Genomic DNA, 10,667 nt, shown 5'->3' with positions numbered 1-10,667 from the left:
TCAATGATGTTACAACCTCAAACTTGGTCAACTGAAATACCATCTAGAAATGCTAAAATGTGAAATGATTGCCTTCTAAAGCTTAATGTGAACTTCATCAGTGTAGCTTTATTGTGCTCCATGTATTTTGTTTTTTAGAGCAAGCAATAAAATAGGCCTAAGCCATTTCAGGTGGGATAAACATTTCTACTTCTATTCTACCGCTGGAGATTAATAAAAAAAAAATTAACAACTTTACTCAAAATCTTTAGTGTGGGATACTCTTAACTACATGTATCAGATAGAAGAGAAGGGCAGAACCAACCTTAACCATATCTATTGGCTATGTATCTATCTATGTGTTGATTTAGCAATACATATAGGTTTGGGCCGGGGAGATGGCTCAGTAGAATAAGCGTTTACCTAGCAAGCACAGGGTCCTGAGTTCAATCCCTGGTACCCACAAAAAAAAAAAAAAGGAAAACATAAGTCTCCTCTGTCTCCTAGGGAGATCACCCCAGAAACTATCTAGTTTGTTTTGACTTAAATCACTCAGAGATTCATAAAGGTCCTGTTTCTAAATGATAGCTGTGGATGGGAGGTTCAGTAACAAGCAAGAAGACTAAGGAAATATATTTTAGAAAATTATAAATTTGTTCATGGCACAAACATCGAGGAAAAAGTGACAAAAGTATAAATATTTATTCAAACTAGACAGCCCTGGAATGTAACAGCTTAAGCATCAGAGTAATAAACATGACAAGCAACAAGAGAATCCAAACAGAAAACTCCCATGTATCCAGTCATTAGTTGCTCAATGATGAGCACGTGTGGTACATGCAAAAATGAATATGTAACAACAAAAATGTCTCGTTGTCTCAGCTAGTTGAAAGACTATGAAAGGAAATACACCAAGCAGGGTCAGGCAAATTGCTCAGCAGATTAAAGTGCCTGAAAGCAGCCGCAGGGATCAGGGGTTCGATCCCCAGGCCTGCTGTGTCGGCCCCACCCCCAGGGTATGCTGAGGTGGCGAATGAGACTGGGCATGGGGTGTGCAGCTGTAGTCCTAGCTCTTGGGAGGCTGTAAACAGGCAGATCACTATGCGTACGATCTAGTTGTGAGACCCTGAATAACCCTACCCTTCCCTGAAATATTCAAAAAAGTTCCCTAGCAACTTTGAATACCAAAAATTTGATCTCCTTGATCAAAAATATTTAATAAACTGGTTAGGAATTTTATTGCATTAGTTTTAAGACAAATTCTTAGTATTTCCAAGATTTTTTTTTTTTTTTTTTTTTTTTTTTTTTTGCGGAACTGGGGATTGAACTCAGGCCCTGGCACTTGGTAGGCAAAGACTTATTCTGAAAAGCCCTTCAGTTGAGGTCATAACAATGAGAGATCTACAACTGTAACATAAGATCAATTTCATAAAATCAAAATATCTCTGTAAAAGATCCTTTGTTGTGCATGTCTATGAGCAACTTCCAATGCTGAACATGTGAAACATTCCTAAACCACCTTAAATAATTAATCCTAAAAGAAACTAATTTTCTGGCTGATGCTAAAAAGTAAACTCCTCTATCTTCTTTAATTTAAGAATATCAATCCATGGACTCCACTTTGAAATTCTAAGTCATTATTTTAATTCCTTCAAATAATATACAAAAATATTTTAAAAGTTAAGAAAAACACACATAAAATAAAAACCGAGGTTATTAGCACCCTGCTATCTCAGTTACTCTTCTCCTATTGCTGGGAGAAGTACCTGATGCCAAAATGAAGGAAAGAAAGGTTTATTTAGCTCACAGTTACTGGAGATTTCAGTCCATGCTCAGCTGGCTCCAAGGCAGAGCAGCACATGGCAGAGGGCAGCCGTTCATGGCGGTGGCAAAGAGCAGAGAGCAAAATGGAGGAGGAGCAGCAACAATGTCAACAAAGAGAAGTCTGTCTCTCTGTCTCTCTTACGTTACAATCAGGCTATTGCCCTCAGGCTGAGTATAGCACTCACACCTATAATCCCAGAAGTACTCAGGACCATAATCCCAGTCTTGGATCATCCATAATCCCAGTGGATCATGAGTTAACCACAAACTCTAGAATTCTACCCCATGACTGCAGGAGGCTTTGGGGGGACACCTCAAGAGAAGCCATAACACCTGAATACTTCATATGTAAAGAATTTTCACCAACTGTAAAGAATGGAGCTGACTCCAGAAACAAGGACTCACCTCTCTATGTCTTACTCGTTTGAACATGATGTGCACACCAACTAGGAAGTAGCCAGAAAAGGGCTTTAATAAACAGACACCTTTCCTGTATCGGCACGAACAGACAGAAAGACACATTCCCATCAACTTGAAAAGTGGGACAGGATTCTCCATCAGCATTCTACCAAACCTACGAATCAGCCAAAATACGGATTCTTATTCATTCTCATATTCCCCATCCCAATAAATCTGTATTGATGAATTGTTAAGAAAATCAAATGAATATACTTTCAGACAGAAGCTTCTAGTTTTGCTAATAAAGACTCATTAGATAACTGCATTTGGATGAGGCATTTATCATCTCTCTTACACTAGAGATGTGAACACCTTTAGCTGTGGAGGGGATAGAAAATATTACACACAGCCTGTGTACAAGAGAGACAGAGACCGAAGCAGAGAAGGAAGGAAGGAAGGAAGGAAGGAAGGAAGGAAGGAAGGAAGGAAGGAAGGAAGGAAAGAAAGAAAGAAAGAAAGAAAGAAAGAAAGAAAGAAAGAAAGAAAGAAGAGAGAAAGAGAGGGAGGAAGGAAGGGGAAGGAGGGCAGGAAGGAAAAAAGAAAGGAAGGAGAAAAAGAGGAAAGAAAAAAGATATTTTGAAACTCAAAAGAAGGGAATATTATTCCCCTCAGTCATAAAATAATAAATTTTGAAAACTAAATGGCATGGAACAAAACCCAAAATAAATGTTTAGAAAACTGCTTGAAGTCCTTAGAAAGGAGATGAGATTTGTATGCTAAAGGAGCAGACAGTAGTAAAGACTGAACTGCTTTAGGGTTAATGATAACAAACTCAGTTTGAAATACAGTAAGTTTGAGCAAAAGCACTCAATGTGCAATAAGTAAAAAGTGGAGATAGCAAAAAAAGAAAACAAATACACATTTTAACCCCTGTAACTATTGAAAGTAATAGAATTAATAAGCTATTTCAGAAAATAGAAGTCTACTATAAATATACTGAGTCATTCCTTCTCTTACGTGAGGAAACCAGAGTAAAAATAAAGAGTAGCACAAAAGATAGAAAAAAGGAAGTTGGCGGAGAGATCATTCTCCAAGAGGAAAGGAATGAAGAGATAGAGAAAGGTGGGAAGGGTGGGACAGGGATGAACAAAGAACTGGGATGTATTGTGTATGTGTGTTAACTCCACACAAGGAATGCAAGTACTGTGTACTGCAAATATAGATAGAAATATTGAAGTGGACCAAGACAAGGGTGGAAGAGGGAAGGGGGGAAGGAAAACAGGACAATGAAGGAAATTAAGACATGTTACACATGTGTACCAACTTCTTGTAAGGAAAATAAGCATTGTGTACTACACCCATGTACTAACAAACTAGTTTTTTTATGTTGAGTCCATATAAGGACAACTATGAGTGTTGAATATTTTATCCATCATAAGAAGTCTTAATGTTCTCTAGGAAGATATAAAAGTAGGAAGAAAATGGAAGCTGAAAACAAAACAATAACTCCAATTACACTGAAAAGTAATTCTTCCAAATTAAGCTAAAACAAAGTGAGGTGTGGTGACGCATGCCACCCACACTTGTAATCCTAGCACTTGAGAGGCCGAGGCAGAAAGATCACTGCAAAGTCCGCAAATTGAAGGCCACCCTTAGCTACATAACAAGCTCAAGGCCAGTCTGAACTGCATTGCAAACCCTGTCTCAAAAAATAAATAAATAAATAAAAAATAAAATTTAGGGTAAAACAATGTGTGAACATGCATTCATTTATTACATACATGTACAAGTCATTACACAATACCCTGAGGATAAATAAAACAAAAGGAATATTTGCTATAGTCTTGCCCTTGTAAAAGAGGAAAAGAGGCAATTACATGACTAAATATAAAATTACTACAAGGACAAGAAAGGAAGCATTGTGTTATGAGAGATTGTGATAGGGAAACTGACCTAGCTTGGGGTCAGAGAAGGCTTCTCTTAGAATGTTACGAAACTATGAGTCTGGGGAGACCTTGGGAATTAATCATGGGAGTGGAAAGTCCAAGACAGACTGTAGCCTGTGTAAAACTCTTCGGTAACAGTGAGCATAGGATAATTGAGGAATGATAGGTTGAAGAGCATAGTTTAGGAAAAGAAGGCCAGAGAGATAGAGGCACAAGAAGCTTCTAGTCAAGATGAGCATGTACAAGAAGATAATGATGAGTGTTATGAGTTATATCTAGATGCCCCATAAAGCCGCAAGTGCTCATAGGTGGGTGCATGATAGTGGGTTACCCCCATGGTGTGTTTTGCCATGGCTCTGGATGTGGGGGATGTACTTACTGAAGACAGAAGGCCCACACTGGGTGTGGAGGCACCAGCCAATAGGCTTGTAGTCTGGATGGAATAAAAAGGGAAAGATGAAGGAAGTCTTGTCCCCTCCTGCCTGTCATGCTTTGGACTGTTTCTCATCTGCCATGCTGTTCTGCTTTGGAGCCAGCTGGCTACAAACTAAAACCTTCCCAATATTAAAATTCTGACCAAACATAAGAGACAAAGATGTAAAAACACAATTTGGGTTATGAATATTGGAGGGGGAATGGAAGAGAAATTATAATAAGCTTAATGTATCAAAATATTAATAAACACCATTTCTACTGGGGAAAGGACAATCTGTTAATAAATGGTATTGAAAACTATACTTATTTAAAGCAAAATAAATTAGATCTCAGCATATTCCAAGAGAAATAATCAAAGTAGATGATATTTGTTTGATAGGTAAAATTATGAAAGGACCAGAAAGAAATTTAGAAACTCAATCATACAATTTTAGAGATAGATGATATTTCTAAGCATATTAACAAAGAAGAAAATCTTCCTAGTAAGACTTGGTATGTTATCCTTTTTTGTCATACTTTTCCTCTTCATTATTAAAAGTTATATCTTATTCTACTTTTCTTATTAAAATTCCTTGCTTTGATGTAAGATTTTACGGATACAGTAGAAGCATCCTAAGTTTTAGCTTTCCAAACTTAAGTAAATAACTGACCTAGGAGACAAAGACATTACAAGCATAATGCAAAATCATAGTCAGAACCCTGATTAAGGAAGAAACAAAGCTTGTAACACCAAAGGATTAAATTAAAAGGCAAACTATAAACTATGAAAAGTTTGTAACAAATACTGACATAATGTCTTTAAGAGGTTCCATGAGCTTCTCGACAACCAAGAAACTGTTGAATGGAAAAGTATAAACATACCTCAGTTCTATAAGTTTAAAGACACTAAATGGGGCACTCATGTTTATACATATGAATATTGTATATATTTTGTATTCGGGTATTGATACTCATTTGTTCTTGTGGGTGATATATGAAAATGTTGATAGTGATGTTAAAATTACAAATAAATTTTATTAAACATTTGTTTTTATATTCATCTAAATGAGTTCCTGTATAATTTAAAATATGAATCAGTTGTTTTAGAGGAAATAATTAGGTATATGGCAAGCGCTTTTTTGCATATTCAAGGGTGAGTACAACCCCTGAAGTTCAAGTCAATGCCTTTATGCTTTAGAGAAAGTGACAGAAGGGGGGCTTTGCTGAATATCATGTTACAGACATCATATTACAGTCATACATGCACATCCATGTTTATAGCAGCACAAGGCATGATAACTAAATCTTGGTGGTGGCCTATATATCCATCAACATTTGTTGATGAACAACTATGGCATGATTCACAATAGGGTACTGCTCCGACACAAAGGGGAAATTTCAGTCATCTATAAGAAAATGCCTGCACCTTGAATCCACAACGTTAAGTGAAAAAAATCAGCCTCAAAAGGGCTATGTACTTTCAGGCATCATTTCCACAGTGTGTTACTAGAGAAGTTTCTCTGATCGTGTAGCGCACCAGACTCACAAGCTTGAATATCATATAGTTGCTCTTCTGGGAAAACCAAAGCATACCTAAATTAAAAGAGTAGAATTTTTAAAAATGGAGACTGGGAAACAAGGAGAGAGGTCTTTCGCAAGTGGGAAGGGAACCAAACAAAGGAGGGAGAGGGAGGGGAGAAAAGAAGGAGAGGAAAAGGAATTAAGACGTGTTGCAGACGTGTACCCACTACCACAATGATTGGACTCATTGTGTGCCACCAACAGGTACTAATTAAAAAAAAAAAAATCCCCTACCCTGCTTCCTCCAAATCAATTTCATAAGAATCCAGGACAATTTCTTCCTAGATTTTGCTTCGTGGGAAAGTTTTGCCTCTAAAGAAATGTGACTAATTGTTTTAAGCAACAATAAAAACTACATCCAAACTATTTCAGCTTTGCCTTGGCCAATGAGGAAACACAAAGCTGAGGCAAAATCAGTGTCAAGTTACAAGAAAAGATTCATTCTGGCTGTCTACACCCATGTCCTCCTAAACCGCTGAGATTATTCTCGCCACTCTTTTCAAAGCCTTAATTATAATTTTTATATTAGTATAATTATAGATGGCACATTAAATCCCTTCATCTAGAAGTGGAGCATAAATTGTAACGAAGTAAGCCCTAACTGGAGCGAATGACACAGTGCCCCATCTTCAATTCGCGTCTGTACATCCCAGCACCACCTAAATAAACTTCACCCATCCATCGGAAAAATGTCAGCGCTCAGAGACCTCAGAAAGGTAGAATTTGGTGGAAATCTATTAGAGCCACAAAGTCTTTATTTTGTGAATATAGCTTTGACGTTCTCGTTAAGGTACATCTTTGTGATGAATCATCTTCACCCTTTCAAGGCCGGGTGCCCCGGGTAGGACCTCCTTCGCGAGCGGCAGCTCTCCACAGTCACACTTCTGCGTTCACTTCAGAACCTGTTCTTCTGCACCCCTGTGCCAGGCTTGCCTGTGCAAATGGGAAAACCCAGGGAGACTGATCCCAGCTACTGCAGAAGAACGCTGGAGGACAGTCATTTTCTCCTTGATCAGTGTCCACAGCGGCCCGCTTCATTCTACTCTTCCATACCTCGCCCTCTATACCATGATGAAGACCACATTCTGATTCCAAAGACAATCAGATTTCAGATAATTCCACAAAGCAACGTAAAAGCCTTACAGTAAGAGAATTAAAGAAGTCAGGAAAGTATAACACTGCCATAATTTTATTAACATGGTTATATTAATCTCAGTTGTTTTGGACAGAGTACAAAATCACCCACAGATCAGCTCCTCGCAGCTACCTTCAAGGGCCCCATTTCCCCGTGAACTCCTGTGCTTTCAACATCTTTCTTGAAGTAGTCTGTCAATCTCTGGGACAAAGCAGCATTGTCTGATGCCTCTCACTACTTCAGGGATTGTGCCGATCCATCCTTTCTCCCAGATACAGATCTTCACAAAGTTAGGACCTCTGCCCTTGTTCAGACATATTTTTCTTCATTAGGAGAACTTTTTGATTCCTGTTAGTATTTTAAACAACTTTCAAAAAGCATGCTTCCCAAATTCTTAGCTATCAAAATAGCAGTCCCGCTTTATCAAGAGCCTGGACCATAATCCACACAGAAATCACATGGTGACTTCTAATTCATCGTACTGAAAATAGAAGCCCCTGTATCCCTAAACATACACTCACTCACCTGACTGTATTTTAGTTCCTAGGCCTTTCAAATACCTATTCCTCACAGCTCTGAGTCATCTCTAAAACCTGCTAATCTTAAAGTCTAGATCAAATCTTCATCTGAATTAGTTAGTTTGTTATTTGAATGTTGAATCTTGATTTCTTCACCTAAACAATGTATGTAAAGCCCAAAGGAAAAGGTGAGCTCCTGGAAGCAACTATAATCTGTGCACTTATTTATTTTCATGGGAACACCAAGGTGAGTCTTCTTTTAACAGGGCCAACACTGTAGAAAAAGAGTCAGTCCATAGAGGGACCCCTCCTATACCACATCCTGAGAAGTGACTGGGGAAAGCTACTTTAGTAGCACCTTACAGGCCTTTGCAGTGAGGGTCAGGGCTGAAAGCTTGCTATGCATGTTGGGTGTGCATATAAAGGAGTCCCTGTTGGTAAATACAGACTTCTATGTGTACATATTCAATGTAGTTATGGTTTGTGTCTAGTTGTCCCCCCAAAGCCTCATGCAGTCATGGGGCAGACTTCTAGAGTTTGTAATTAACTCATGATCCACTGGGATTGTGGGTGCGAATGCTACACCCGACTTGGAGCAGATATCCTGAATGCAACTGAAGGGACACAGGCTTGCTCTCTGTAGCCATTGTTGCTGCTATCCCTCCCACTTGCTCTTGCTGTTTTCTGCTGCCATGGACTGCAGCCCTCTTCCATGTTCCAATATGCCTTGGAACCAGCTGAGTATGGACTGAGACCTCCATGAACTATGAACTAAACACATCTTTCCTTTCTTCATTTAGAGTGTCAGGTATTTGTCCCAGCAACAAGAGAAGAGGAACTGAGGCAAGTGCCACATGCATATTGAGCTGCTTCTCCCTTGTGGGGCCTTTTGAAGTCCTTGTACACATCAGGTAGCCCTAATATTTGACTTTGAGTTTCATTCATGATTCTTAAATGTAATGTTTCCCATTTAAGTCTTAAATGTAGTTTTTTTCCATGAAAAGGGAATAGTGCAATTACTGATTATCAAGACTTTTTTTCAAAATCAAGACTTGAGTCTTGAAAGTTCAGAAATGAGCACCAACATTGACTTCAATGGCAGAATCAAAGGTCTCCTTACTTTTCAGATTTGCTTCGGTTCAGCCATAGAACTCCATCCCACGCTGAGCTGTAAAAGGCTCAAGTCAACAACTTCTGAAGTTGCCAGTCCTATGGACAACCTACTATTATGATGGACTACAGGTCTATATTGGATTATTTTGCTGAATTCACACACCTACAATATTTAAATGTCAATGGAATACCCATCTCTGACAAAACTAAACAAAAGAAGGGGATACAAATGAAGGACCATTTTGTATCTGTATATACAAAATAGGATAGATATACAGCTACTTTCTCTTAATTCAAGGAATAAAAAGATTTGTTCTAATAGTGTTTTTGGACAGGATATCATGTCTGCATATTGTACTATGAATAATCACCATGAAGACAACAATATGCTGTGTATTAATTACTGAAACTGTCCTACTAATAGGTTTTGAAACTGTCTCATTGCTATTTGTTTCTCAATAAAATTATATTTAAAAAAGCTCCATCCCAGCTCTTTGTCGGTGAGCAGGGATATTGTGCTGTAGGAGGACAACTATGGATCATAGTAGAAATAGCAAAACATTTTAAACTTTCTTTGTTCCTGACAGCATTCCTACACCCGAGCAAATAATAACCTTCTTATCTTACCCCTTCCTTTCTTAGGAAAACTTGCTCCCAGAGGGAAAAACAGAGGAGGGGAAAATAGAAGACAGGACTCACCCACACACTGGTCAGCAGGGCAATTACAATGGAGGGGAAGCACTACGTGCCAAACAGCACAGCGTTTCCTTATCTGCTCTTTGAGAAAAGGACTCTTCAAATGGATGCAGCTGGGTGAGATTGCTGTTACCCACAGAAGCATTTCATGACCAATTTCCCAGACTTTTACTCATCTTCATGACTTTGAATGTTGCCACATGAGAGAGCTAAGTAAGTGGGAATGAATGAATGATGGGACCTTCTCGGCCATACCTGCACTTAGTGGGATTTCATATCTCTCTTTTTATTTTCATGTTTCATAACTTTAATAGAATATTCTAACTTTTTTGTTTTTGTTTTTGTTTTTGTGGGACTTGGGATCCAACTCAGGACCTTGCACTTGCCAGGCAGGCACTTATGCTGCTGAGTTATCTCCCTGGCCATTCTAACTATTCTGTAAATTGAAAATGCTACCACATTAAGTTCAGTTACAAATGTGCTATCCTAATATAGGGCCAGCCAGATAGCTCCCTCCATGCCTGGTCAATGTGGACGTGGCTGTCCCCAGGTGCCAGAGATCACTGCCACATCCTCAAAAACCCCACACACAGCCACCAGCCAGTCACATCAAACCCAGGGCTCTTAGGACAGGATGAGTAAGTTGCATATAACTCTTAGAGCCAGGAAAGCCAGATACAAATGGGTGCCACATGCCAAAAGTCTCTGTGTATTTTTTTTTCTAGAATAAAAATTTTTAAGGATATAGCTTCAACAATCTGTGCTCTGAAAGTTTCTTTTGGAAGTCTGCTAATATAGGGTCAGTCAGATAGCTCGGCAGATTAAAGCGCTTGCTTAGGCAGATTCAGGGGCCAGGTGTTCAATCACTGGCCTGTAGTACTGGCCCCGCTCCCAGGGCTCACTGAGATGGTGATTAAGACTAAGCATGGCGGCACATACCTGCAGTCCCAGCACTTGGGAGACTGAAAACAGGAGAATCACTACCAGTCCAATCTGGGTAGTGAGACCCTGTAGGCCCTGTACCAAATACATTTAAAAAATAAAGAAAAAAAGAAAGAAGGA

The sequence above is a fragment of the Octodon degus genome, unplaced genomic scaffold, assembly GCF_000260255.1.
Source record: "Octodon degus isolate 3935 unplaced genomic scaffold, OctDeg1.0 scaffold00022, whole genome shotgun sequence".
NCBI lineage: Eukaryota > Metazoa > Chordata > Mammalia > Rodentia > Octodontidae > Octodon > Octodon degus.
The sequence above is the reverse complement of the archived record's forward strand: the minus strand, read 5'-3'. Positions refer to the sequence as shown.